Source organism: Eschrichtius robustus, chromosome 7 (assembly GCF_028021215.1).
Source record: "Eschrichtius robustus isolate mEscRob2 chromosome 7, mEscRob2.pri, whole genome shotgun sequence".
In the NCBI taxonomy this organism is placed as follows: domain Eukaryota; kingdom Metazoa; phylum Chordata; class Mammalia; order Artiodactyla; family Eschrichtiidae; genus Eschrichtius; species Eschrichtius robustus.
Genome location: NC_090830.1, coordinates 15,816,668 through 15,841,976, shown reverse-complemented (window position 1 = coordinate 15,841,976; position 25,309 = coordinate 15,816,668). Strand labels below are relative to the sequence as shown.

The 25,309-nt window shown below is 73.1% G+C and overlaps 8 non-coding genes and 16 pseudogenes across 8 annotated transcripts; all 24 read right to left on the bottom strand.

Annotated features, from left to right (window-relative positions):
- Positions 1-147: 147 nt before the first annotated feature.
- LOC137767868 (5S ribosomal RNA) lies at positions 148-256 on the bottom strand (annotated as a pseudogene).
- Positions 257-1,171: 915 nt separating this feature from the next.
- LOC137767866 (5S ribosomal RNA) lies at positions 1,172-1,280 on the bottom strand (annotated as a pseudogene).
- Positions 1,281-2,195: 915 nt separating this feature from the next.
- LOC137767867 (5S ribosomal RNA) lies at positions 2,196-2,314 on the bottom strand. The gene has a single exon (XR_011074581.1). It is a non-coding gene; the product is annotated as a 5S ribosomal RNA (ribosomal RNA).
- A 921-nt stretch (positions 2,315-3,235) lies between these two features.
- LOC137767865 (5S ribosomal RNA) lies at positions 3,236-3,344 on the bottom strand (annotated as a pseudogene).
- A 916-nt stretch (positions 3,345-4,260) lies between these two features.
- LOC137767864 (5S ribosomal RNA) lies at positions 4,261-4,369 on the bottom strand (annotated as a pseudogene).
- A 915-nt stretch (positions 4,370-5,284) lies between these two features.
- On the bottom strand, positions 5,285-5,403 carry LOC137767856 (5S ribosomal RNA). Its single transcript, XR_011074578.1, has one exon. It is a non-coding gene; the product is annotated as a 5S ribosomal RNA (ribosomal RNA).
- Positions 5,404-6,324: 921 nt separating this feature from the next.
- On the bottom strand, positions 6,325-6,433 carry LOC137767863 (5S ribosomal RNA; annotated as a pseudogene).
- A 916-nt stretch (positions 6,434-7,349) lies between these two features.
- LOC137767862 (5S ribosomal RNA) lies at positions 7,350-7,458 on the bottom strand (annotated as a pseudogene).
- Positions 7,459-8,373: 915 nt separating this feature from the next.
- Positions 8,374-8,492, bottom strand: LOC137767978 (5S ribosomal RNA). The gene has a single exon (XR_011074664.1). It is a non-coding gene; the product is annotated as a 5S ribosomal RNA (ribosomal RNA).
- A 922-nt stretch (positions 8,493-9,414) lies between these two features.
- LOC137767967 (5S ribosomal RNA) lies at positions 9,415-9,533 on the bottom strand. The gene has a single exon (XR_011074653.1). It is a non-coding gene; the product is annotated as a 5S ribosomal RNA (ribosomal RNA).
- A 923-nt stretch (positions 9,534-10,456) lies between these two features.
- On the bottom strand, positions 10,457-10,575 carry LOC137767956 (5S ribosomal RNA). The gene has a single exon (XR_011074642.1). It is a non-coding gene; the product is annotated as a 5S ribosomal RNA (ribosomal RNA).
- A 916-nt stretch (positions 10,576-11,491) lies between these two features.
- On the bottom strand, positions 11,492-11,600 carry LOC137767861 (5S ribosomal RNA; annotated as a pseudogene).
- A 921-nt stretch (positions 11,601-12,521) lies between these two features.
- LOC137767860 (5S ribosomal RNA) lies at positions 12,522-12,630 on the bottom strand (annotated as a pseudogene).
- Positions 12,631-13,546: 916 nt separating this feature from the next.
- Positions 13,547-13,655, bottom strand: LOC137767859 (5S ribosomal RNA; annotated as a pseudogene).
- A 916-nt stretch (positions 13,656-14,571) lies between these two features.
- Positions 14,572-14,690, bottom strand: LOC137767945 (5S ribosomal RNA). Its single transcript, XR_011074631.1, has one exon. It is a non-coding gene; the product is annotated as a 5S ribosomal RNA (ribosomal RNA).
- A 915-nt stretch (positions 14,691-15,605) lies between these two features.
- On the bottom strand, positions 15,606-15,724 carry LOC137767850 (5S ribosomal RNA). The gene has a single exon (XR_011074572.1). It is a non-coding gene; the product is annotated as a 5S ribosomal RNA (ribosomal RNA).
- Positions 15,725-16,639: 915 nt separating this feature from the next.
- Positions 16,640-16,758, bottom strand: LOC137767855 (5S ribosomal RNA). The gene has a single exon (XR_011074577.1). It is a non-coding gene; the product is annotated as a 5S ribosomal RNA (ribosomal RNA).
- A 919-nt stretch (positions 16,759-17,677) lies between these two features.
- LOC137767886 (5S ribosomal RNA) lies at positions 17,678-17,796 on the bottom strand (annotated as a pseudogene).
- Positions 17,797-18,703: 907 nt separating this feature from the next.
- LOC137767879 (5S ribosomal RNA) lies at positions 18,704-18,822 on the bottom strand (annotated as a pseudogene).
- Positions 18,823-19,732: 910 nt separating this feature from the next.
- LOC137767887 (5S ribosomal RNA) lies at positions 19,733-19,851 on the bottom strand (annotated as a pseudogene).
- A 910-nt stretch (positions 19,852-20,761) lies between these two features.
- LOC137767880 (5S ribosomal RNA) lies at positions 20,762-20,880 on the bottom strand (annotated as a pseudogene).
- A 1,938-nt stretch (positions 20,881-22,818) lies between these two features.
- Positions 22,819-22,937, bottom strand: LOC137767888 (5S ribosomal RNA; annotated as a pseudogene).
- Positions 22,938-23,845: 908 nt separating this feature from the next.
- On the bottom strand, positions 23,846-23,964 carry LOC137767884 (5S ribosomal RNA; annotated as a pseudogene).
- A 909-nt stretch (positions 23,965-24,873) lies between these two features.
- Positions 24,874-24,992, bottom strand: LOC137767885 (5S ribosomal RNA; annotated as a pseudogene).
- Between the last annotated feature and the right edge of the window lie 317 nt (positions 24,993-25,309).

The following is a 25,309-nucleotide window of genomic DNA, read 5'->3' as shown; positions in this document are numbered from 1 at the left end:
CCGCCTGGCCGGCCAGGCAGGCGGAGAGCGCCCCCTCTGGCGCGCTGTGGTGGGAGGGGTCGGAGGTAGGTGGGGCCTGCAGCGGTGCCCGGCGGCGGGGGCGGAGGCGGCGGGCGACTAAAGGAGAGGGCGGAGCGGGAGGCAAAAAGCCTACAGCACCCGGTATTCCCAGGCGGTCTCCCATCCAAGTACTAACCAGGCCCGACCCTGCTTAGCTTCCGAGATCGGGCGCGTTCAGGGTGGTATGGCCGTAGACGCAAGAGGGGCCCGCGGAGGGCCTCTTGAGGCCCAGCTTGGCTGGCGCTTGCGCCTTACTGCCCGCCCGGCGGCCAGCCCGCCCCGGCAGGGCCCCGCCGCCCGCCCAGGCAGGGGAACGGCGGCCTCGGGTACCGGGGCGGGGGGGTGGCGGAGGGGTTGGCGACCTCCCAGCCCAGGGCGGGCGGGACCCACCAAACCGTTCGGCGCTTGGCGCCCCGCCCCAGGTCCCGCACGTCGCTCACGGGGACGTGGCCCCGGAGGCTTCAGGGCCCGGGGCCCGCGGTCCCTTGGGCCTCCCCGCTGCCCGCCCACGCGGCGCTAGGCGCAGCCCAGCCGCAGCCCGGGCCGGCCCGCCTGCCCGACGGCAGTCGGCCCTGAACCCACTGGGAGCCACCATTGAGTCACCACGGCCCCTTAGCCCCAGCAAGGCCACCCTTGCCCCCCACGCCACCCGCCGAGCACAGGACCCGGCGCCTTGTGGCCGGCCGGCCCGGAGAACCGGCCCCGGCCCCCGCCCCCGCTCCCGCCCCCGGCCGTGGCGAAACGGCGGCGGGGGGCGGGGGCTTTTTCCGGAGGGAGCTGTGGAGAGACACACCGGCAGACAGGTGGCTGCGCCGGGGCTGGGCGCTAGTGGGGGCGGCCAGGTGCAGGTCAAGGGGGCTCGCGGGCCGCACGGCCGGCACCCGGGCCTGAGGCGGAGTCTGGGTCCAGGCCAGCCACCCCGGGAGCGGCTGGGATGCGGCTGCCTTCCAGGGCCGCCTTCTGGCCGCCTGGCCGGCCAGGCAGGCGGAGAGCGCCCCCTCTGGCGCGCTGTGGTGGGAGGGGTCGGAGGTAGGTGGGGCCTGCAGCGGTGCCCGGCGGCGGGGGCGGAGGCGGCGGGCGACTAAAGGAGAGGGCGGAGCGGGAGGCAAAAAGCCTACAGCACCCGGTATTCCCAGGCGGTCTCCCATCCAAGTACTAACCAGGCCCGACCCTGCTTAGCTTCCGAGATCGGGCGCGTTCAGGGTGGTATGGCCGTAGACGCAAGAGGGGCCCGCGGAGGGCCTCTTGAGGCCCAGCTTGGCTGGCGCTTGCGCCTTACTGCCCGCCCGGCGGCCAGCCCGCCCCGGCAGGGCCCCGCCGCCCGCCCAGGCAGGGGAACGGCGGCCTCGGGTACCGGGGCGGGGGGGTGGCGGAGGGGTTGGCGACCTCCCAGCCCAGGGCGGGCGGGACCCACCAAACCGTTCGGCGCTTGGCGCCCCGCCCCAGGTCCCGCACGTCGCTCACGGGGACGTGGCCCCGGAGGCTTCAGGGCCCGGGGCCCGCGGTCCCTTGGGCCTCCCCGCTGCCCGCCCACGCGGCGCTAGGCGCAGCCCAGCCGCAGCCCGGGCCGGCCCGCCTGCCCGACGGCAGTCGGCCCTGAACCCACTGGGAGCCACCATTGAGTCACCACGGCCCCTTAGCCCCAGCAAGGCCACCCTTGCCCCCCACGCCACCCGCCGAGCACAGGACCCGGCGCCTTGTGGCCGGCCGGCCCGGAGAACCGGCCCCGGCCCCCGCCCCCGCTCCCGCCCCCGGCCGTGGCGAAACGGCGGCCGGGGGCGGGGGCTTTTTCCGGAGGGAGCTGTGGAGAGACACACCGGCAGACAGGTGGCTGCGCCGGGGCTGGGCGCTAGTGGGGGCGGCCAGGTGCAGGTCAAGGGGGCTCGCGGGCCGCACGGCCGGCACCCGGGCCTGAGGCGGAGTCTGGGTCCAGGCCAGCCACCCCGGGAGCGGCTGGGATGCGGCTGCCTTCCAGGGCCGCCTTCTGGCCGCCTGGCCGGCCAGGCAGGCGGAGAGCGCCCCCTCTGGCGCGCTGTGGTGGGAGGGGTCGGAGGTAGGTGGGGCCTGCAGCGGTGCCCGGCGGCGGGGGCGGAGGCGGCGGGCGACTAAAGGAGAGGGCGGAGCGGGAGGCAAAAAGCCTACAGCACCCGGTATTCCCAGGCGGTCTCCCATCCAAGTACTAACCAGGCCCGACCCTGCTTAGCTTCCGAGATCAGACGAGATCGGGCGCGTTCAGGGTGGTATGGCCGTAGACGCAAGAGGGGCCCGCGGAGGGCCTCTTGAGGCCCAGCTTGGCTGGCGCTTGCGCCTTACTGCCCGCCCGGCGGCCAGCCCGCCCCGGCAGGGCCCCGCCGCCCGCCCAGGCAGGGGAACGGCGGCCTCGGGTACCGGGGCGGGGGGGTGGCGGAGGGGTTGGCGACCTCCCAGCCCAGGGCGGGCGGGACCCACCAAACCGTTCGGCGCTTGGCGCCCCGCCCCAGGTCCCGCACGTCGCTCACGGGGACGTGGCCCCGGAGGCTTCAGGGCCCGGGGCCCGCGGTCCCTTGGGCCTCCCCGCTGCCCGCCCACGCGGCGCTAGGCGCAGCCCAGCCGCAGCCCGGGCCGGCCCGCCTGCCCGACGGCAGTCGGCCCTGAACCCACTGGGAGCCACCATTGAGTCACCACGGCCCCTTAGCCCCAGCAAGGCCACCCTTGCCCCCCACGCCACCCGCCGAGCACAGGACCCGGCGCCTTGTGGCCGGCCGGCCCGGAGAACCGGCCCCGGCCCCGGCCCCCGCCCCCGCTCCCGCCCCCGGCCGTGGCGAAACGGCGGCCGGGGGCGGGGGCTTTTTCCGGAGGGAGCTGTGGAGAGACACACCGGCAGACAGGTGGCTGCGCCGGGGCTGGGCGCTAGTGGGGGCGGCCAGGTGCAGGTCAAGGGGGCTCGCGGGCCGCACGGCCGGCACCCGGGCCTGAGGCGGAGTCTGGGTCCAGGCCAGCCACCCCGGGAGCGGCTGGGATGCGGCTGCCTTCCAGGGCCGCCTTCTGGCCGCCTGGCCGGCCAGGCAGGCAGAGAGCGCCCCCTCTGGCGCGCTGTGGTGGGAGGGGTCGGAGGTAGGTGGGGCCTGCAGCGGTGCCCGGCGGCGGGGGCGGAGGCGGCGGGCGACTAAAGGAGAGGGCGGAGCGGGAGGCAAAAAGCCTACAGCACCCGGTATTCCCAGGCGGTCTCCCATCCAAGTACTAACCAGGCCCGACCCTGCTTAGCTTCCGAGATCGGGCGCGTTCAGGGTGGTATGGCCGTAGACGCAAGAGGGGCCCGCGGAGGGCCTCTTGAGGCCCAGCTTGGCTGGCGCTTGCGCCTTACTGCCCGCCCGGCGGCCAGCCCGCCCCGGCAGGGCCCCGCCGCCCGCCCAGGCAGGGGAACGGCGGCCTCGGGTACCGGGGCGGGGGGGGTGGCGGAGGGGTTGGCGACCTCCCAGCCCAGGGCGGGCGGGACCCACCAAACCGTTCGGCGCTTGGCGCCCCGCCCCAGGTCCCGCACGTCGCTCACGGGGACGTGGCCCCGGAGGCTTCAGGGCCCGGGGCCCGCGGTCCCTTGGGCCTCCCCGCTGCCCGCCCACGCGGCGCTAGGCGCAGCCCAGCCGCAGCCCGGGCCGGCCCGCCTGCCCGACGGCAGTCGGCCCTGAACCCACTGGGAGCCACCATTGAGTCACCACGGCCCCTTAGCCCCAGCAAGGCCACCCTTGCCCCCCACGCCACCCGCCGAGCACAGGACCCGGCGCCTTGTGGCCGGCCGGCCCGGAGAACCGGCCCCGGCCCCCGCCCCCGCTCCCGCCCCCGGCCGTGGCGAAACGGCGGCGGGGGGCGGGGGCTTTTTCCGGAGGGAGCTGTGGAGAGACACACCGGCAGACAGGTGGCTGCGCCGGGGCTGGGCGCTAGTGGGGGCGGCCAGGTGCAGGTCAAGGGGGCTCGCGGGCCGCACGGCCGGCACCCGGGCCTGAGGCGGAGTCTGGGTCCAGGCCAGCCACCCCGGGAGCGGCTGGGATGCGGCTGCCTTCCAGGGCCGCCTTCTGGCCGCCTGGCCGGCCAGGCAGGCGGAGAGCGCCCCCTCTGGCGCGCTGTGGTGGGAGGGGTCGGAGGTAGGTGGGGCCTGCAGCGGTGCCCGGCGGCGGGGGCGGAGGCGGCGGGCGACTAAAGGAGAGGGCGGAGCGGGAGGCAAAAAGCCTACAGCACCCGGTATTCCCAGGCGGTCTCCCATCCAAGTACTAACCAGGCCCGACCCTGCTTAGCTTCCGAGATCGGGCGCGTTCAGGGTGGTATGGCCGTAGACGCAAGAGGGGCCCGCGGAGGGCCTCTTGAGGCCCAGCTTGGCTGGCGCTTGCGCCTTACTGCCCGCCCGGCGGCCAGCCCGCCCCGGCAGGGCCCCGCCGCCCGCCCAGGCAGGGGAACGGCGGCCTCGGGTACCGGGGCGGGGGGGTGGCGGAGGGGTTGGCGACCTCCCAGCCCAGGGCGGGCGGGACCCACCAAACCGTTCGGCGCTTGGCGCCCCGCCCCAGGTCCCGCACGTCGCTCACGGGGACGTGGCCCCGGAGGCTTCAGGGCCCGGGGCCCGCGGTCCCTTGGGCCTCCCCGCTGCCCGCCCACGCGGCGCTAGGCGCAGCCCAGCCGCAGCCCGGGCCGGCCCGCCTGCCCGACGGCAGTCGGCCCTGAACCCACTGGGAGCCACCATTGAGTCACCACGGCCCCTTAGCCCCAGCAAGGCCACCCTTGCCCCCCACGCCACCCGCCGAGCACAGGACCCGGCGCCTTGTGGCCGGCCGGCCCGGAGAACCGGCCCCGGCCCCCGCCCCCGCTCCCGCCCCCGGCCGTGGCGAAACGGCGGCCGGGGGCGGGGGCTTTTTCCGGAGGGAGCTGTGGAGAGACACACCGGCAGACAGGTGGCTGCGCCGGGGCTGGGCGCTAGTGGGGGCGGCCTGGTGCAGGTCAAGGGGGCTCGCGGGCCGCACGGCCGGCACCCGGGCCTGAGGCGGAGTCTGGGTCCAGGCCAGCCACCCCGGGAGCGGCTGGGATGCGGCTGCCTTCCAGGGCCGCCTTCTGGCCGCCTGGCCGGCCAGGCAGGCGGAGAGCGCCCCCTCTGGCGCGCTGTGGTGGGAGGGGTCGGAGGTAGGTGGGGCCTGCAGCGGTGCCCGGCGGCGGGGGCGGAGGCGGCGGGCGACTAAAGGAGAGGGCGGAGCGGGAGGCAAAAAGCCTACAGCACCCGGTATTCCCAGGCGGTCTCCCATCCAAGTACTAACCAGGCCCGACCCTGCTTAGCTTCCGAGATCAGACGAGATCGGGCGCGTTCAGGGTGGTATGGCCGTAGACGCAAGAGGGGCCCGCGGAGGGCCTCTTGAGGCCCAGCTTGGCTGGCGCTTGCGCCTTACTGCCCGCCCGGCGGCCAGCCCGCCCCGGCAGGGCCCCGCCGCCCGCCCAGGCAGGGGAACGGCGGCCTCGGGTACCGGGGCGGGGGGGTGGCGGAGGGGTTGGCGACCTCCCAGCCCAGGGCGGGCGGGACCCACCAAACCGTTCGGCGCTTGGCGCCCCGCCCCAGGTCCCGCACGTCGCTCACGGGGACGTGGCCCCGGAGGCTTCAGGGCCCGGGGCCCGCGGTCCCTTGGGCCTCCCCGCTGCCCGCCCACGCGGCGCTAGGCGCAGCCCAGCCGCAGCCCGGGCCGGCCCGCCTGCCCGACGGCAGTCGGCCCTGAACCCACTGGGAGCCACCATTGAGTCACCACGGCCCCTTAGCCCCAGCAAGGCCACCCTTGCCCCCCACGCCACCCGCCGAGCACAGGACCCGGCGCCTTGTGGCCGGCCGGCCCGGAGAACCGGCCCCGGCCCCGGCCCCCGCCCCCGCTCCCGCCCCCGGCCGTGGCGAAACGGCGGCCGGGGGCGGGGGCTTTTTCCGGAGGGAGCTGTGGAGAGACACACCGGCAGACAGGTGGCTGCGCCGGGGCTGGGCGCTAGTGGGGGCGGCCAGGTGCAGGTCAAGGGGGCTCGCGGGCCGCACGGCCGGCACCCGGGCCTGAGGCGGAGTCTGGGTCCAGGCCAGCCACCCCGGGAGCGGCTGGGATGCGGCTGCCTTCCAGGGCCGCCTTCTGGCCGCCTGGCCGGCCAGGCAGGCAGAGAGCGCCCCCTCTGGCGCGCTGTGGTGGGAGGGGTCGGAGGTAGGTGGGGCCTGCAGCGGTGCCCGGCGGCGGGGGCGGAGGCGGCGGGCGACTAAAGGAGAGGGCGGAGCGGGAGGCAAAAAGCCTACAGCACCCGGTATTCCCAGGCGGTCTCCCATCCAAGTACTAACCAGGCCCGACCCTGCTTAGCTTCCGAGATCGGGCGCGTTCAGGGTGGTATGGCCGTAGACGCAAGAGGGGCCCGCGGAGGGCCTCTTGAGGCCCAGCTTGGCTGGCGCTTGCGCCTTACTGCCCGCCCGGCGGCCAGCCCGCCCCGGCAGGGCCCCGCCGCCCGCCCAGGCAGGGGAACGGCGGCCTCGGGTACCGGGGCGGGGGGGGTGGCGGAGGGGTTGGCGACCTCCCAGCCCAGGGCGGGCGGGACCCACCAAACCGTTCGGCGCTTGGCGCCCCGCCCCAGGTCCCGCACGTCGCTCACGGGGACGTGGCCCCGGAGGCTTCAGGGCCCGGGGCCCGCGGTCCCTTGGGCCTCCCCGCTGCCCGCCCACGCGGCGCTAGGCGCAGCCCAGCCGCAGCCCGGGCCGGCCCGCCTGCCCGACGGCAGTCGGCCCTGAACCCACTGGGAGCCACCATTGAGTCACCACGGCCCCTTAGCCCCAGCAAGGCCACCCTTGCCCCCCACGCCACCCGCCGAGCACAGGACCCGGCGCCTTGTGGCCGGCCGGCCCGGAGAACCGGCCCCGGCCCCCGCCCCCGCTCCCGCCCCCGGCCGTGGCGAAACGGCGGCGGGGGGCGGGGGCTTTTTCCGGAGGGAGCTGTGGAGAGACACACCGGCAGACAGGTGGCTGCGCCGGGGCTGGGCGCTAGTGGGGGCGGCCAGGTGCAGGTCAAGGGGGCTCGCGGGCCGCACGGCCGGCACCCGGGCCTGAGGCGGAGTCTGGGTCCAGGCCAGCCACCCCGGGAGCGGCTGGGATGCGGCTGCCTTCCAGGGCCGCCTTCTGGCCGCCTGGCCGGCCAGGCAGGCGGAGAGCGCCCCCTCTGGCGCGCTGTGGTGGGAGGGGTCGGAGGTAGGTGGGGCCTGCAGCGGTGCCCGGCGGCGGGGGCGGAGGCGGCGGGCGACTAAAGGAGAGGGCGGAGCGGGAGGCAAAAAGCCTACAGCACCCGGTATTCCCAGGCGGTCTCCCATCCAAGTACTAACCAGGCCCGACCCTGCTTAGCTTCCGAGATCGGGCGCGTTCAGGGTGGTATGGCCGTAGACGCAAGAGGGGCCCGCGGAGGGCCTCTTGAGGCCCAGCTTGGCTGGCGCTTGCGCCTTACTGCCCGCCCGGCGGCCAGCCCGCCCCGGCAGGGCCCCGCCGCCCACCCAGGCAGGGGAACGGCGGCCTCGGGTACCGGGGCGGGGGGGTGGCGGAGGGGTTGGCGACCTCCCAGCCCAGGGCGGGCGGGACCCACCAAACCGTTCGGCGCTTGGCGCCCCGCCCCAGGTCCCGCACGTCGCTCACGGGGACGTGGCCCCGGAGGCTTCAGGGCCCGGGGCCCGCGGTCCCTTGGGCCTCCCCGCTGCCCGCCCACGCGGCGCTAGGCGCAGCCCAGCCGCAGCCCGGGCCGGCCCGCCTGCCCGACGGCAGTCGGCCCTGAACCCACTGGGAGCCACCATTGAGTCACCACGGCCCCTTAGCCCCAGCAAGGCCACCCTTGCCCCCCACGCCACCCGCCGAGCACAGGACCCGGCGCCTTGTGGCCGGCCGGCCCGGAGAACCGGCCCCGGCCCCCGCCCCCGCTCCCGCCCCCGGCCGTGGCGAAACGGCGGCGGGGGGCGGGGGCTTTTTCCGGAGGGAGCTGTGGAGAGACACACCGGCAGACAGGTGGCTGCGCCGGGGCTGGGCGCTAGTGGGGGCGGCCAGGTGCAGGTCAAGGGGGCTCGCGGGCCGCACGGCCGGCACCCGGGCCTGAGGCGGAGTCTGGGTCCAGGCCAGCCACCCCGGGAGCGGCTGGGATGCGGCTGCCTTCCAGGGCCGCCTTCTGGCCGCCTGGCCGGCCAGGCAGGCGGAGAGCGCCCCCTCTGGCGCGCTGTGGTGGGAGGGGTCGGAGGTAGGTGGGGCCTGCAGCGGTGCCCGGCGGCGGGGGCGGAGGCGGCGGGCGACTAAAGGAGAGGGCGGAGCGGGAGGCAAAAAGCCTACAGCACCCGGTATTCCCAGGCGGTCTCCCATCCAAGTACTAACCAGGCCCGACCCTGCTTAGCTTCCGAGATCAGACGAGATCGGGCGCGTTCAGGGTGGTATGGCCGTAGACGCAAGAGGGGCCCGCGGAGGGCCTCTTGAGGCCCAGCTTGGCTGGCGCTTGCGCCTTACTGCCCGCCCGGCGGCCAGCCCGCCCCGGCAGGGCCCCGCCGCCCGCCCAGGCAGGGGAACGGCGGCCTCGGGTACCGGGGCGGGGGGGGTGGCGGAGGGGTTGGCGACCTCCCAGCCCAGGGCGGGCGGGACCCACCAAACCGTTCGGCGCTTGGCGCCCCGCCCCAGGTCCCGCACGTCGCTCACGGGGACGTGGCCCCGGAGGCTTCAGGGCCCGGGGCCCGCGGTCCCTTGGGCCTCCCCGCTGCCCGCCCACGCGGCGCTAGGCGCAGCCCAGCCGCAGCCCGGGCCGGCCCGCCTGCCCGACGGCAGTCGGCCCTGAACCCACTGGGAGCCACCATTGAGTCACCACGGCCCCTTAGCCCCAGCAAGGCCACCCTTGCCCCCCACGCCACCCGCCGAGCACAGGACCCGGCGCCTTGTGGCCGGCCGGCCCGGAGAACCGGCCCCGGCCCCGGCCCCCGCCCCCGCTCCCGCCCCCGGCCGTGGCGAAACGGCGGCCGGGGGCGGGGGCTTTTTCCGGAGGGAGCTGTGGAGAGACACACCGGCAGACAGGTGGCTGCGCCGGGGCTGGGCGCTAGTGGGGGCGGCCAGGTGCAGGTCAAGGGGGCTCGCGGGCCGCACGGCCGGCACCCGGGCCTGAGGCGGAGTCTGGGTCCAGGCCAGCCACCCCGGGAGCGGCTGGGATGCGGCTGCCTTCCAGGGCCGCCTTCTGGCCGCCTGGCCGGCCAGGCAGGCGGAGAGCGCCCCCTCTGGCGCGCTGTGGTGGGAGGGGACGGAGGTAGGTGGGGCCTGCAGCGGTGCCCGGCGGCGGGGGCGGAGGCGGCGGGCGACTAAAGGAGAGGGCGGAGCGGGAGGCAAAAAGCCTACAGCACCCGGTATTCCCAGGCGGTCTCCCATCCAAGTACTAACCAGGCCCGACCCTGCTTAGCTTCCGAGATCAGACGAGATCGGGCGCGTTCAGGGTGGTATGGCCGTAGACGCAAGAGGGGCCCGCGGAGGGCCTCTTGAGGCCCAGCTTGGCTGGCGCTTGCGCCTTACTGCCCGCCCGGCGGCCAGCCCGCCCCGGCAGGGCCCCGCCGCCCGCCCAGGCAGGGGAACGGCGGCCTCGGGTACCGGGGCGGGGGGGGGTGGCGGAGGGGTTGGCGACCTCCCAGCCCAGGGCGGGCGGGACCCACCAAACCGTTCGGCGCTTGGCGCCCCGCCCCAGGTCCCGCACGTCGCTCACGGGGACGTGGCCCCGGAGGCTTCAGGGCCCGGGGCCCGCGGTCCCTTGGGCCTCCCCGCTGCCCGCCCACGCGGCGCTAGGCGCAGCCCAGCCGCAGCCCGGGCCGGCCCGCCTGCCCGACGGCAGTCGGCCCTGAACCCACTGGGAGCCACCATTGAGTCACCACGGCCCCTTAGCCCCAGCAAGGCCACCCTTGCCCCCCACGCCACCCGCCGAGCACAGGACCCGGCGCCTTGTGGCCGGCCGGCCCGGAGAACCGGCCCCGGCCCCGGCCCCCGCCCCCGCTCCCGCCCCCGGCCGTGGCGAAACGGCGGCCGGGGGCGGGGGCTTTTTCCGGAGGGAGCTGTGGAGAGACACACCGGCAGACAGGTGGCTGCGCCGGGGCTGGGCGCTAGTGGGGGCGGCCAGGTGCAGGTCAAGGGGGCTCGCGGGCCGCACGGCCGGCACCCGGGCCTGAGGCGGAGTCTGGGTCCAGGCCAGCCACCCCGGGAGCGGCTGGGATGCGGCTGCCTTCCAGGGCCGCCTTCTGGCCGCCTGGCCGGCCAGGCAGGCGGAGAGCGCCCCCTCTGGCGCGCTGTGGTGGGAGGGGTCGGAGGTAGGTGGGGCCTGCAGCGGTGCCCGGCGGCGGGGGCGGAGGCGGCGGGCGACTAAAGGAGAGGGCGGAGCGGGAGGCAAAAAGCCTACAGCACCCGGTATTCCCAGGCGGTCTCCCATCCAAGTACTAACCAGGCCCGACCCTGCTTAGCTTCCGAGATCAGACGAGATCGGGCGCGTTCAGGGTGGTATGGCCGTAGACGCAAGAGGGGCCCGCGGAGGGCCTCTTGAGGCCCAGCTTGGCTGGCGCTTGCGCCTTACTGCCCGCCCGGCGGCCAGCCCGCCCCGGCAGGGCCCCGCCGCCCGCCCAGGCAGGGGAACGGCGGCCTCGGGTACCGGGGCGGGGGGGGTGGCGGAGGGGTTGGCGACCTCCCAGCCCAGGGCGGGCGGGACCCACCAAACCGTTCGGCGCTTGGCGCCCCGCCCCAGGTCCCGCACGTCGCTCACGGGGACGTGGCCCCGGAGGCTTCAGGGCCCGGGGCCCGCGGTCCCTTGGGCCTCCCCGCTGCCCGCCCACGCGGCGCTAGGCGCAGCCCAGCCGCAGCCCGGGCCGGCCCGCCTGCCCGACGGCAGTCGGCCCTGAACCCACTGGGAGCCACCATTGAGTCACCACGGCCCCTTAGCCCCAGCAAGGCCACCCTTGCCCCCCACGCCACCCGCCGAGCACAGGACCCGGCGCCTTGTGGCCGGCCGGCCCGGAGAACCGGCCCCGGCCCCCGCCCCCGCTCCCGCCCCCGGCCGTGGCGAAACGGCGGCCGGGGGCGGGGGCTTTTTCCGGAGGGAGCTGTGGAGAGACACACCGGCAGACAGGTGGCTGCGCCGGGGCTGGGCGCTAGTGGGGGCGGCCAGGTGCAGGTCAAGGGGGCTCGCGGGCCGCACGGCCGGCACCCGGGCCTGAGGCGGAGTCTGGGTCCAGGCCAGCCACCCCGGGAGCGGCTGGGATGCGGCTGCCTTCCAGGGCCGCCTTCTGGCCGCCTGGCCGGCCAGGCAGGCGGAGAGCGCCCCCTCTGGCGCGCTGTGGTGGGAGGGGTCGGAGGTAGGTGGGGCCTGCAGCGGTGCCCGGCGGCGGGGGCGGAGGCGGCGGGCGACTAAAGGAGAGGGCGGAGCGGGAGGCAAAAAGCCTACAGCACCCGGTATTCCCAGGCGGTCTCCCATCCAAGTACTAACCAGGCCCGACCCTGCTTAGCTTCCGAGATCGGGCGCGTTCAGGGTGGTATGGCCGTAGACGCAAGAGGGGCCCGCGGAGGGCCTCTTGAGGCCCAGCTTGGCTGGCGCTTGCGCCTTACTGCCCGCCCGGCGGCCAGCCCGCCCCGGCAGGGCCCCGCCGCCCGCCCAGGCAGGGGAACGGCGGCCTCGGGTACCGGGGCGGGGGGGTGGCGGAGGGGTTGGCGACCTCCCAGCCCAGGGCGGGCGGGACCCACCAAACCGTTCGGCGCTTGGCGCCCCGCCCCAGGTCCCGCACGTCGCTCACGGGGACGTGGCCCCGGAGGCTTCAGGGCCCGGGGCCCGCGGTCCCTTGGGCCTCCCCGCTGCCCGCCCACGCGGCGCTAGGCGCAGCCCAGCCGCAGCCCGGGCCGGCCCGCCTGCCCGACGGCAGTCGGCCCTGAACCCACTGGGAGCCACCATTGAGTCACCACGGCCCCTTAGCCCCAGCAAGGCCACCCTTGCCCCCCACGCCACCCGCCGAGCACAGGACCCGGCGCCTTGTGGCCGGCCGGCCCGGAGAACCGGCCCCGGCCCCGGCCCCCGCCCCCGCTCCCGCCCCCGGCCGTGGCGAAACGGCGGCCGGGGGCGGGGGCTTTTTCCGGAGGGAGCTGTGGAGAGACACACCGGCAGACAGGTGGCTGCGCCGGGGCTGGGCGCTAGTGGGGGCGGCCAGGTGCAGGTCAAGGGGGCTCGCGGGCCGCACGGCCGGCACCCGGGCCTGAGGCGGAGTCTGGGTCCAGGCCAGCCACCCCGGGAGCGGCTGGGATGCGGCTGCCTTCCAGGGCCGCCTTCTGGCCGCCTGGCCGGCCAGGCAGGCGGAGAGCGCCCCCTCTGGCGCGCTGTGGTGGGAGGGGTCGGAGGTAGGTGGGGCCTGCAGCGGTGCCCGGCGGCGGGGGCGGAGGCGGCGGGCGACTAAAGGAGAGGGCGGAGCGGGAGGCAAAAAGCCTACAGCACCCGGTATTCCCAGGCGGTCTCCCATCCAAGTACTAACCAGGCCCGACCCTGCTTAGCTTCCGAGATCGGGCGCGTTCAGGGTGGTATGGCCGTAGACGCAAGAGGGGCCCGCGGAGGGCCTCTTGAGGCCCAGCTTGGCTGGCGCTTGCGCCTTACTGCCCGCCCGGCGGCCAGCCCGCCCCGGCAGGGCCCCGCCGCCCGCCCAGGCAGGGGAACGGCGGCCTCGGGTACCGGGGCGGGGGGGGTGGCGGAGGGGTTGGCGACCTCCCAGCCCAGGGCGGGCGGGACCCACCAAACCGTTCGGCGCTTGGCGCCCCGCCCCAGGTCCCGCACGTCGCTCACGGGGACGTGGCCCCGGAGGCTTCAGGGCCCGGGGCCCGCGGTCCCTTGGGCCTCCCCGCTGCCCGCCCACGCGGCGCTAGGCGCAGCCCAGCCGCAGCCCGGGCCGGCCCGCCTGCCCGACGGCAGTCGGCCCTGAACCCACTGGGAGCCACCATTGAGTCACCACGGCCCCTTAGCCCCAGCAAGGCCACCCTTGCCCCCCACGCCACCCGCCGAGCACAGGACCCGGCGCCTTGTGGCCGGCCGGCCCGGAGATCCGGCCCCGGCCCCCGCCCCCGCTCCCGCCCCCGGCCGTGGCGAAACGGCGGCCGGGGGCGGGGGCTTTTTCCGGAGGGAGCTGTGGAGAGACACACCGGCAGACAGGTGGCTGCGCCGGGGCTGGGCGCTAGTGGGGGCGGCCAGGTGCAGGTCAAGGGGGCTCGCGGGCCGCACGGCCGGCACCCGGGCCTGAGGCGGAGTCTGGGTCCAGGCCAGCCACCCCGGGAGCGGCTGGGATGCGGCTGCCTTCCAGGGCCGCCTTCTGGCCGCCTGGCCGGCCAGGCAGGCGGAGAGCGCCCCCTCTGGCGCGCTGTGGTGGGAGGGGTCGGAGGTAGGTGGGGCCTGCAGCGGTGCCCGGCGGCGGGGGCGGAGGCGGCGGGCGACTAAAGGAGAGGGCGGAGCGGGAGGCAAAAAGCCTACAGCACCCGGTATTCCCAGGCGGTCTCCCATCCAAGTACTAACCAGGCCCGACCCTGCTTAGCTTCCGAGATCGGGCGCGTTCAGGGTGGTATGGCCGTAGACGCAAGAGGGGCCCGCGGAGGGCCTCTTGAGGCCCAGCTTGGCTGGCGCTTGCGCCTTACTGCCCGCCCGGCGGCCAGCCCGCCCCGGCAGGGCCCCGCCGCCCGCCCAGGCAGGGGAACGGCGGCCTCGGGTACCGGGGCGGGGGGGGTGGCGGAGGGGTTGGCGACCTCCCAGCCCAGGGCGGGCGGGACCCACCAAACCGTTCGGCGCTTGGCGCCCCGCCCCAGGTCCCGCACGTCGCTCACGGGGACGTGGCCCCGGAGGCTTCAGGGCCCGGGGCCCGCGGTCCCTTGGGCCTCCCCGCTGCCCGCCCACGCGGCGCTAGGCGCAGCCCAGCCGCAGCCCGGGCCGGCCCGCCTGCCCGACGGCAGTCGGCCCTGAACCCACTGGGAGCCACCATTGAGTCACCACGGCCCCTTAGCCCCAGCAAGGCCACCCTTGCCCCCCACGCCACCCGCCGAGCACAGGACCCGGCGCCTTGTGGCCGGCCGGCCCGGAGAACCGGCCCCGGCCCCCGCCCCCGCTCCCGCCCCCGGCCGTGGCGAAACGGCGGCCGGGGGCGGGGGCTTTTTCCGGAGGGAGCTGTGGAGAGACACACCGGCAGACAGGTGGCTGCGCCGGGGCTGGGCGCTAGTGGGGGCGGCCAGGTGCAGGTCAAGGGGGCTCGCGGGCCGCACGGCCGGCACCCGGGCCTGAGGCGGAGTCTGGGTCCAGGCCAGCCACCCCGGGAGCGGCTGGGATGCGGCTGCCTTCCAGGGCCGCCTTCTGGCCGCCTGGCCGGCCAGGCAGGCGGAGAGCGCCCCCTCTGGCGCGCTGTGGTGGGAGGGGTCGGAGGTAGGTGGGGCCTGCAGCGGTGCCCGGCGGCGGGGGCGGAGGCGGCGGGCGACTAAAGGAGAGGGCGGAGCGGGAGGCAAAAAGCCTACAGCACCCGGTATTCCCAGGCGGTCTCCCATCCAAGTACTAACCAGGCCCGACCCTGCTTAGCTTCCGAGATCAGACGAGATCGGGCGCGTTCAGGGTGGTATGGCCGTAGACGCAAGAGGGGCCCGCGGAGGGCCTCTTGAGGCCCAGCTTGGCTGGCGCTTGCGCCTTACTGCCCGCCCGGCGGCCAGCCCGCCCCGGCAGGGCCCCGCCGCCCGCCCAGGCAGGGGAACGGCGGCCTCGGGTACCTGGGCGGGGGGGTGGAGGAGGGGTTGGCGACCTCCCAGCCCAGGGCGGGCGGGACCCACCAAACCGTTCGGCGCTTGGCGCCCCGCCCCAGGTCCCGCACGTCGCTCACGGGGACGTGGCCCCGGAGGCTTCAGGGCCCGGGGCCCGCGGTCCCTTGGGCCTCCCCGCTGCCCGCCCACGCGGCGCTAGGCGCAGCCCAGCCGCAGCCCGGGCCGGCCCGCCTGCCCGACGGCAGTCGGCCCTGAACCCACTGGGAGCCACCATTGAGTCACCACGGCCCCTTAGCCCCAGCAAGGCCACCCTTGCCCCCCACGCCACCCGCCGAGCACAGGACCCGGCGCCTTGTGGCCGGCCGGCCCGGAGAACCGGCCCCGGTCCCCGCCCCCGCTCCCGCCCCCGGCCGTGGCGAAACGGCGGCGGGGGGCGGGGGCTTTTTCCGGAGGGAGCTGTGGAGAGACACACCGGCAGATAGGTGGCTGCGCCGGGGCTGGGCGCTAGTGGGGGCGGCCAGGTGCAGGTCAAGGGGGCTCGCGGGCCGCACGGCCGGCACCCGGGCCTGAGGCGGAGTCTGGGTCCAGGCCAGCCACCCCGGGAGCGGCTGGGATGCGGCTGCCTTCCAGGGCCGCCTTCTGGCCGCCTGGCCGGCCAGGCAGGCGGAGAGCGCCCCCTCTGGCGCGCTGTGGTGGGAGGGGTCGGAGGTAGGTGGGGCCTGCAGCGGTGCCCGGCGGCGGGGGCGGAGGCGGCGGGCGACTAAAGGAGAGGACGGAGCGGGAGGCAAAAAGCCTACAGCACCCGGTATTCCCAGGCGGTCTCCCATCCAAGTACTAACCAGGCCCGACCCTGCTTAGCTTCCGAGATCAGACGAGATCGGGCGCGTTCAGGGTGGTATGGCCGTAGACGCAAGAGGGGCCCGCGGAGGGCCTCTTGAGGCCCAGCTTGGCTGGCGCTTGCGCCTTACTGCCCGCCCGGCGGCCAGCCCGCCCCGGCAGGGCCCCGCCGCCCGCCCAGGCAGGGGAACGGCGGCCTCGGGTACCGGGGCGGGGGGGTGGAGGAGGGGTTGGCGACCTCCCAGCCCAGGGCGGGCGGGACCCACCAAACCGTTCGGCGCTTGGCGCCCCGCCCCAGGTCCCGCACGTCGCTCACGGGGACGTGGCCCCGGAGGCTTCAGGGCCCGGGGCCCGCGGTCCCTTGGGCCTCCCCGCTGCCCGCCCACGCGGCGCTAGGCGCAGCCCAGCCGCAGCCCGGGCCGGCCCGCCTGCCCGACGGCAGTCGGCCCTGAACCCACTGGGAGCCACCATTGAGTCACCACGGCCCCTTAGCCCCAGCAAGGCCACCCTTGCCCCCCACGCCACCCGCCGAGCACAGGACCCGGCGCCTTGTGGCCGGCCGGCCCGGAGAACCGGCCCCGGCCCCCGCCCCCGCTCCCGCCCCCGGCCGTGGCGAAACGGCGGCGGGGGGCGGGGGCTTTTTCCGGAGGGAGCTGTGGAGAGACACACCGGCAGATAGGTGGCTGCGCCGGGGCTGGGCGCTAGTGGGGGCGGCCAGGTGCAGGTCAAGGGGGCTCGCGGGCCGCACGGCCGGCACCCGGGCCTGAGGCGGAGTCTGGGTCCAGGCCAGCCACCCCGGGAGCGGCTGGGATGCGGCTGCCTTCCAGGGCCGCCTTCTGGCCGCCTGGCCGGCCAGGCAGGCGGAGAGCGCCCCCTCTGGCGCGCTGTGGTGGGAGGGGTCGGAGGTAGGTGGGGCCTGCAGCGGTGCCCGGCGGCGGGGGCGGAGGCGGCGGGCGACTAAAGGAGAGGGCGGAGCGGGAGGCAAAAAGCCTACAGCACCCGGTATTCCCAGGCGGTCTCCCATCCAAGTACTAACCAGGCCCGACCCTGCTTAGCTTCCGAGATCAGACGAGACCGGGCGCGTTCAGGGTGGTATGGCCGTAGACGCCGGAAAGGCCCGCGGGGTGCCTCTTGAGGCGCAGCTTCGCTGGCGCTTGCGCCTTACCGCCATGCCGGCGGCCAGCCCTCTCCGGCAGGGCCCTGCCGCCCGTCCAGGCAGGCGACAGGAGGCCTCGGGGACCCGGGGGTGGCGTAGTGGTGGGCGACCTCGCAGCCCAGGGCGGGCGGGACGCTCCAGGCCTCGTCGGCGCTTGGCGCCCCGCCGCAGATCCCGCTCGACGCTCACAGGGGCGTGGCCCCGGAGGCTTCAGGGCCCGGCGGCCGCGGTCCCTTGGGCATCCCCCCCTGCCCGCCCACGCGGAGTTAGGCGCAGCCCAGCCACGGCCGGGCCGGCCCTCCGGCCGGGCAGCAGCTGGCCCGAAGCCACTGGGAGCCACCACTGGGTGGGCACGGCCCCTTAGCCCCAGCAAGGCCACCCTTGCCCCCACGCCGCCCGCCGAGCACAGGACCCCGCCCCTGGTGGCCGGTAGGCCCGGGGAAGCGGCCCCGGCCCCCGCCCCCGCTCCCGCTCCCGCCCCCCGCCGTGGCGAAACAGCGGAGGGGGGGGGCTTTTCCCGGAGGGAGCTGCGGAGAGACACACGGGCAGACAGCTGGCTGCGGCGCGGCAGGGCTCTGGTGGGCGCGGCCAAGTGCAGGTCGGGGGCCTCGCGGGCCGCACGGACGGCACCCCGGCCTGCGGCGGAGTCTAGGTCCGGGCCAGCCACCACGGGAGCGGCTGGGGTGCGGCTGCCTTCCAGGGTCGCCTTCTGGCCTCCTGGCCGGCCAGGCCGGCGGGGAGCGCCCCCCTCTGGCGCGCTGTGTTGGGAGGGGCCGGAGGAGGTGGGGCCTGCGGCGGTGCCCGGCGGGGGCGGAGGCGGCGGCCTCGGCCGCGGGCGACTAAAGGAGAGGGCGGAGCGGGAGGCAAAAAGCCTACAGCACCCGGTATTCCCAGGCGGTCTCCCATCCAAGTACTAACCAGGCCCGATCCTGCGTAGCTTCTGAGATCAGATGTGATGGGATGCACTCAGGGTTGTATGGCTATAAAAGGCAGCAGGGGCCACGGGGTGCCTCTTGAGGCTCAGCTTCACTGGTGCTGGTGTCTTACCACCAGGCCGGTGGCCAGCCCTCTCCATCATGGCCCTGCCCCCTGCCCAGGCAGGCGACATGAGGCCTCGGGGCCCGGAGGTGGAGGAGTCTTGGGCGACCTTGCAGCCCAGTTCAAGAAGGAAACTCCAGACCATTAGGCGTTAGACGCTCCGCCCCATATCCCGCTCGACGCTCACAAAGACGTGGCTCCGAAGGATTAAGGCCCGTGGTCCTTGGTCCCTTGGGCATTCCCCACCCTGTCCACCCACGCAGTGATAGGTGCAGTCCAGCCGCAGCCGGGCGGGCCCTCCTGCCTGACAGCAGTTGGCCCAAACCCACTGGGAGCCAAAATTGATCAGGAACGGCCCCTTGGCTCCAGCAAGGCCACCCTTGCCCCCATGCCACCCGCCGAACACTGTTCCCGGCGCCTGGTGGCTGGCCGGCCCGGAGAACCGGACCCGGCCCACGACCCCGCTCCCACCCCCGGCCATGGCGAAACAGCAGAGGGTGGGCTTTATCCGGAGGGAGCTGTATAGAGAAACACGGGCAGATAGGTGGCTGCGGCGTGGATGGGCGCTGGTGGGGGCCCAGCTGTAGGTCGAGGGCCTCGAGGGCCTCACGGCCTTCACCCGTGCCTGCGGCGCAATCTGGGTGCGCGCCAGCCACCCCGGGAGCGCATGGTTTATGGCTATCTAACAGGGTCGCCTTCTGGCCACATGTTCAGCCAGACCGGCGGGGAGCACCCCGTCCAGAGCACACTGTGTAGGGAGGGGCCTGAGGAGGTGAGGCCTGCAGCGGTGCCTGGCGGAGGTGGAGGCGGCCTCGGCCGTGGGCGACTAAAGGATAATTTATAGTGGGAGGCAAAAAAGCCTACAGCACCCGGTATTCCCATGTGGTCCCCCATACAAGTACTAACCAGGCCCGACCCTGCTTAACTTCCAGAATCAAACGAGATGGGGCGCGTTCAGGGTGGTATGGCCATAGAAGGCAGCAGGGACCACGGGGTGATTCTTGAGGCTCAGCTTCGCTGGTGCTGGAGCTTGCCGACTGCCCGGCAGCAAACCCTCTCCAGCACGGTCCAGCAGCCCACCAAGGCAGGCGACAGGAGGCCTCGGGGACCCGGGGTTGGCGGACTCGTGGGTGACCTCGCAGCTCAGGTCGGGCGGAAACCTCCAGGCCTGTAGGCACTTGACCCTCCGGCCCTGGTCCCACTTGACGCTCACAAGGACGTGGCCCCGGGGGCTTAAGGGCCCGTGGCCCACGGTCCCTTGGGCATTCGCCACCCTGTCTGCCCACAAATTTTTAGGCGAAGCCCAGCCGTGGCCGGGCCAGCCCTGCTGCCCGACGGCAGTAGGCCTAAAGCTACTGGGAGCCACCATTGAGTCTGCATGACCCCTTAAACCCAGCAAAGCCACACTTGCACACACGCCAACTGCCGAGACATGTTCCCTGTGCCTGGTGACCGGCCGGCCCGTAGAACTGGTCCCGGCCCAAGACCCCACTCACGCCACTGGCCGTGGTGAAACGGTGGAGGTTGGGCTTTCTCCGGAGGGAGCTGTGGAGAGACACACGGGCAGACAGGTGGCTGCGGCGTGGATGGGCGCTGGTGGGGTTGGCCAAGTGCAGGTCGAGGGCTTTGCGGGCTTCACCATCTTCACCCGGGCCTGCGGCGGAGTCTGGTTCCAGGCCAGCCACCCCGGGTGCGGCTGGGGTGCGGCTGCCTTCCAGGGCAGCCTTCCGGTGGCATGTCCAGCCAAACCGGATGGGAGTGCCCCCTCCGGCGCACGCTGTATTGGGAGGGGCCTGAGTAGATGAGGCCTGCAGCTGTGCCCGGCGAGGGCAGAGGAAGACTTGGGCACCGGCGACTAAAAGAAAAGGCGCATCAGGAGGCAAAAAATACTAAAGCACGCAGTATTCCCAGGTGGTCTCCCATCCAGATATTACACAGACCCGACCCTGCTTAGCTTCCGAGATCAGACGAGATGGGGTGCGTTTCGGGTGGTATGGCCGTAGAAGGCAGTGGGGGCAATGGGGTGCCTCTTGAGGCTCAGCTTAGCTGGTGCTGGCGAATTACTGCCAGTCTGGCAACCAGCCCTCTGTAGCACGGCCCTGCCTCCCACCCATGCAGGCGACAACTGGCCTCGGGGTTCAAGGGGTGGTGGAGTCTTGGACGACCTCGCAGCTCAGTTCGGGGGGGAACATCCAGGCCCGTAGGCACTTGGCGAACCGCCCCAGATCCCGCTCGATGCTCACAAAGACGTGGCTCCGAAGGCTTAAGGGCGAGTGGTCCACGGTCCCTTGGGCATTCCCCACCCTGTCCACCCACGCAGTGCTAGGTGCAGGCCAGCCGCGGCCGGGCTGGCCCTCCTGCCTGACGGCAGTTGGCCCAAAGCCACTGGGAGCCACCATTGATCCGGCACGGCCCCTTTGCCCTAGCAAGACCACCCTTGCCCCCACGCCTCCCGCCGAGCAGTGTTCTGGTGCCTGGAGGTCAGCCGACCTGGAGAACCGGTCACGGCCCACGACCCCGCTCCCACCTCTAGCCGTGGCGAAACGGTGGAGGGTGGGAATTTTCCGGAGGGAGCTGTGGAGAGACACACGGGAAGACACGTGGCTGCGGCGCGGATGGGCGATGGTGGGATCGGCCAGGTGCAGGTCGAGGGCCTCGTGGGCCTCACGGCCTTCACCCATGCCTGCGGCGCAATGTGGTTGCGTGCCAGCCACCCCGTGAGCGCCTGGTTTATGGCTATCTAACAGGGCCGCCTTCTGGCCGCATGTTCAGCCAGACCGGCGGGGAGCGCCCCCTCCAGAGCACACTGTGTAGGGAGGGGCCTGAGGAGGTGAGGCCTGCAGCGGTGCCTGGCGGAGGTGGAGGTGGCCTCGGCCGTGGGCGAGTAAAGTATAATTTATAGTGGGAGGCAGAAAAGCCTACAGCACCCGGTATTCCCATGTGGTCTCCCATCCAAGTACTAACCAGGCCCGACCCTGCTTAGCTTCCAGGATCAGACGAGATGCGGCGCGTTCAGTGTGGTATGGCCATAGAAGGCAGGGGGGGCCACGGGGTTCCTCTTGAGGCTCAGCTTCGCTGGTGCTGGGGATTGCCAACTGCCCGGCAGCAAACCCTCTCCAGCTCGGCCCAGCAGCCCACCAAAGCAGGCGACAGGAGGCCTCGGGGACCCGGTGTTGGCGGACTCGTGTGTGACCTCGCAGCTCAGGTCGGGCGGAAACCTCCAGGCCTGTAGGCGCCTGGCCCTCCGGCCCTGGTCCCGCTTGACGCTCACAAGGACGTGGTCCCGGGGGCTTAAGGGCCCGTGGCCCACGGTCCCTTGGGCATTCGCCACCCTGTCTGCAGACAAATTTCTAGGCGAAGCCTGGCCGTGTCCGGGCCGGCCCTCTTGCCCGACGGAAGTTGTCCTGAAGCCACTAGGAGCCACCATTGAGTCGGCACGACCTCTTAGACCCAGCAAGGCCACCTTTGCCCCCACGCCAACTGCCGAGCAAAGTTCCCTGCGCCTGGTGCCCGGCCGGCCCAGAGAACCGGTCCCGGCCCAGGATCCCTCTCGCGCCCCCGGCTGTGGTGAAACCGTGGAGGGTGGGCATTTTCCGGAGGGAGCTGTGGAGAAACCCACGGGAAGATAGGTGGCTGCGGCGCGGATGGGCGCTGGTGGGGTCAGCCAGGTGCAGGTCGAGGGCCTCGCGGGCCTCGCGATCTTCAACCGGGCCTGCGGCGGAGTCTGGGTCCGGGCAAGCCACCCAGGAAGCGACTGGGGTGCGGCTGCATTAAAGGGCCGCCTTCTGGCGGAATGTTCAGCAAGACCGGCGGGGAGCGCCCCCTACAGTGCACGCTGTGTTGAGAGAGGCCTGAGTAGATGAGGCCTGCAGCAGTGTGAGTCGGGGGCAGAGGAAGCCTCGGGCCCCGGCGACTAAAAGAAAAGGCAGATAGGGAGGCAAAAAATACTACAGCACCCAGTATTCCCAGGTGGTCTCCCATCCAGGTACTAAAAAGACCCGAACTTGCTTAGCTTCCGATATCAGACGAGATGGGGCGTGTTTAGGGTGGTATGGGCGTAGAAGTCAGCAGGGGCCACGGGGTGCCTCTTGAGGCTCAGCTTAGCTGGTGCTGGCGAATTACCGCCAGTCTGGCGACCAGCCCTTTGCAGCACAGTCCTGCCATCCACCCAGGCAGGCGACAGCAGGTCTCGGGGTCCTGGGGGTGGTGGGGTCTTGGACGACATCGCAGCTCAGTTTGGGTGGGAACATACAGGCCCATAGTCACTTGGCGAACTGCCTCAGGTCCTGCTCGACGCTCACAAAGACGTGGCTCCGAAGGCTAAAGGGCCCGTGGTCCACGGTCCCTTGGGCATTCCTCACCCTGTCCACCCACGCAGTGATAGGTGCAGTCCAGCCGCAGCAGGGCGGGCCCTCCTGCCTGACGGCAGTTGGCCCAAACCCACTGGGAGCCACCATTGATCCGGCACGGCCCCTTGGCTCCAGCAAGGCCACCCTTGCCCCCATGCCACCGCTTAACACTGTTCCCGGCGCCTGGTGGCTGGCCGGCCCAGAGAAGCGGACCCGGCCCATGACCCCGCTCCCGCCCCCGGCCATGGCGAAACAGCAGAGGGTGGGCTTTTTCCGGAGGGAGCTGTGGAGAGACACACAGTCAGACAGGTGGCTGCGGCGTGGATGGGCGCTGGCGCGGGTGGCCTGGTGCAGGACGAGGGCTTCGCGTGCCTCACGGCCGTCACCTGGGCCTCCGGTGGAGTCTGGGTCCGGGCCAGCCACCCCGGGAGCGGCTGGGGTGCGGCTGCCTAACAGGGCCGCCTTCTGGCCGCATTTCCAAACAGTCCGGCTCGGGACGCCCATTCCAGCACACGCTGGGTTGGGAGGGGCCTGAGGAGGTGAGGCCTGCGTCGGTGCCCGGCAGGGGAGGTGGCGGCCTTGGCCGCGGGCGACTAAAGGAGAAGGTGGTGCGGAAGGAAAAAAGCCTACAGCACCCGGTATTCCCATGTAGTCTCCCATCCAAGTACTAACCAGGCCCGATCCTGCTTAGCTTCTGAGATCAGATGAGATGGGATGCGCTCAGGGTTGTGTGGACATAGAAGGCAGGGGGGGCCACGTGGTGCTTCTTGAGGCTCAGCTTCACTGGTGCTGGTGACTTACCGCCAGGCCGGTGGCCAACCCTCAACAGCATGGCCCTGCCGCCTGCCCAGGCAGGCGACATGAGGCCTCGGGGCCCGGAGGTGGCGGATTCTTGGGCGACCTTGCAGCCGAGTTCGAGCAGGAACCTCCAGACCGTTAGGTGTTAGACGCTCCACCCCATATCCCGCTCGATGGTCACAAAGATGTGGCGTCAGAGGCTTAAGGGCCACTGGCCTGCTGTCCCTTGGGCATTTCCCACCCTGTCCACCCACGCACTGTTAGGCACAGCTCAGCCATGGCCGTGCCGGCCCTTCGGCCCGACAGAAGTTGGCCCAAAGACACTGTGAGCCACCATTGGGCCGCCACGGCCCCTTAGCCCCAGGAAAGCCACCCTTGCACCCACGCCACCTGCCAAGCACAGTTCCGGCGCCTGGAGGTCATCTGACCTGGAGAACTGGTCACGGCCCACGACCCCACTCCCTTCTCCAGCCGTGGCAAAACGGCGGAGGGTGGGCTTTTTCCGGAGGGAGCTGTATAGAGACACACGGGCAGATAGGTGGCTGCGGCGTGGATGGGCGCTGGTGGGGCGGCCAGCTGTAGGTCAAGGGCCTCGTGGGCCTCACGGCCTTCACCCGTGCCTGCGGCGCAATGTGGGTGCGCGCCAGCCACCCCGGGAGCACCTGGTTTATGGCTATCTAACAGGGCCGCCTCCTGGCCGCATGTTCAGCCAGACCGGCGGGGAGCGCCCCCTCCAGAGCACACTTTGTAGGGAGGGGCCTGAGGAGGTGAGGCCTGCAGCGGTGCCTGGCGGAGGTGGAGGCGGCCTCGGCCGTGGGCGACTAAGGGATAATTTATAGTGGGAGGCAAAAAAGCCTACAGCACCCGGTATTCCCATGTGGTCCCCCATCCAAGTACTAACCAGGCCCGACCCTGCTTAGCTTCCAGGATTAGACGAGAGGCGGTGCGTTCTGGGTGGTATGGCCGTAGAAGGCAGTGGGGGCCGCGGGGTGCCTCTTGAGGCTCAGCTTTGCTGGTGCTGGGGCTTGCTGACTGCCTGGCAGCAAACCCTCTCCAGCACGGCCCCGCAGCCCACCAAGGCAGGCGACAGGAGGCCTCGGGCCCCGGGGTTGGCGGACTCGTGTGTGACCTCGCAGCTCAGGTCGGGCGGAAACCTCCAGGCCTGTAGGCGCTTGGCCCTCCGGCCCTGGTCCCGCTTGACGCTCACAAGGACGTGGTCCCGGGGGCTTAAGGGCCCGTGGCCCACGGTCCCTTGGGCATTCGCCACTCTGTCTGCCCACAGATTTCTAGGCGAAGCCCGGCCGTGGCCGGGCCGGCCCTCCTGCTCGACGGCAGTAGGCCTAAAGCCACTGGGAGCCACCATTGAGTCTGCATGACCCCTTAGACCCAGCAAAGCCACCCTTGCACACACGCCAACTGCCGAGACATGTTCCCTGCGCCTGGTGACCAGCCGGCCTGGAGAACTGGTCCCGACCCACGACCCCGCTCCCGCGCCTGGCCGTGGTGAAACGTTGGAGGTTGGGCTTTCTCCGGAGGGAGCTGTGGAGAGACACACGGGCAGATAGGTGACTGCGGCGTGGATGGGCCCTGGTGGGGTTGGCCAGGTGCAGGTCGAGGGCTTCGCGGGCTTCACCATCTTCACCCGGGCCTGCGGCGGAGTCTGGTTCCAGGCCAGCCACCCCGGGTGCGGCTGGGGTGCGGCTGCCTTCCAGGGCTGCCTTCCGGTGGCATGTCCAGCCAGACGGGCGGGGAGAGCCCCCTCCCGCGCACGCTGTATTGGGGGTGGCCTGAGTCGATGAGGCCTGCAGCTGTGCCTGGTGAGGGCAGAGGAAGCCTTGGGCACTGGCGACTAAAAGAAAAGGCGGATCAGGAGGCAAAAAATACTACAGCGCCCAGTATTCCCAGGTGGTCTCCCATCCAGGTACTAAACAGACCCGACCCTGCTTAGCTTCTGAGATCAGACGAGATGGGGCGTGTTTACGGTGGTATGGGCGTAGAAGTCAGCAGGGGCCACGGGGTGCCTCATGAGGCTCAGCTTAGCTGGTGCTGGTGAATTACTGCCAGTCTGGTGACCAGCCCTCTGCAGCACGGCCCTGCCGCATACCCAGGCAGGTGACAGCAGGCCTCGGGGTTCAGGGGGTGGTGGAGTCTTGGACGACCTTGCAGCCCTGTTCAGGCGGGAACCTCCAGATCCTTAGGCGCTTGACGCTCCGCCCCAGATCCCGCTTGACGCTCACAAGGACGTGGCCTCAGAGGCTTAAGGGCCAGTGGCCTGCTGTCCCTTGGGCATTCCCCACCCTGTCCACCCACGCAGTG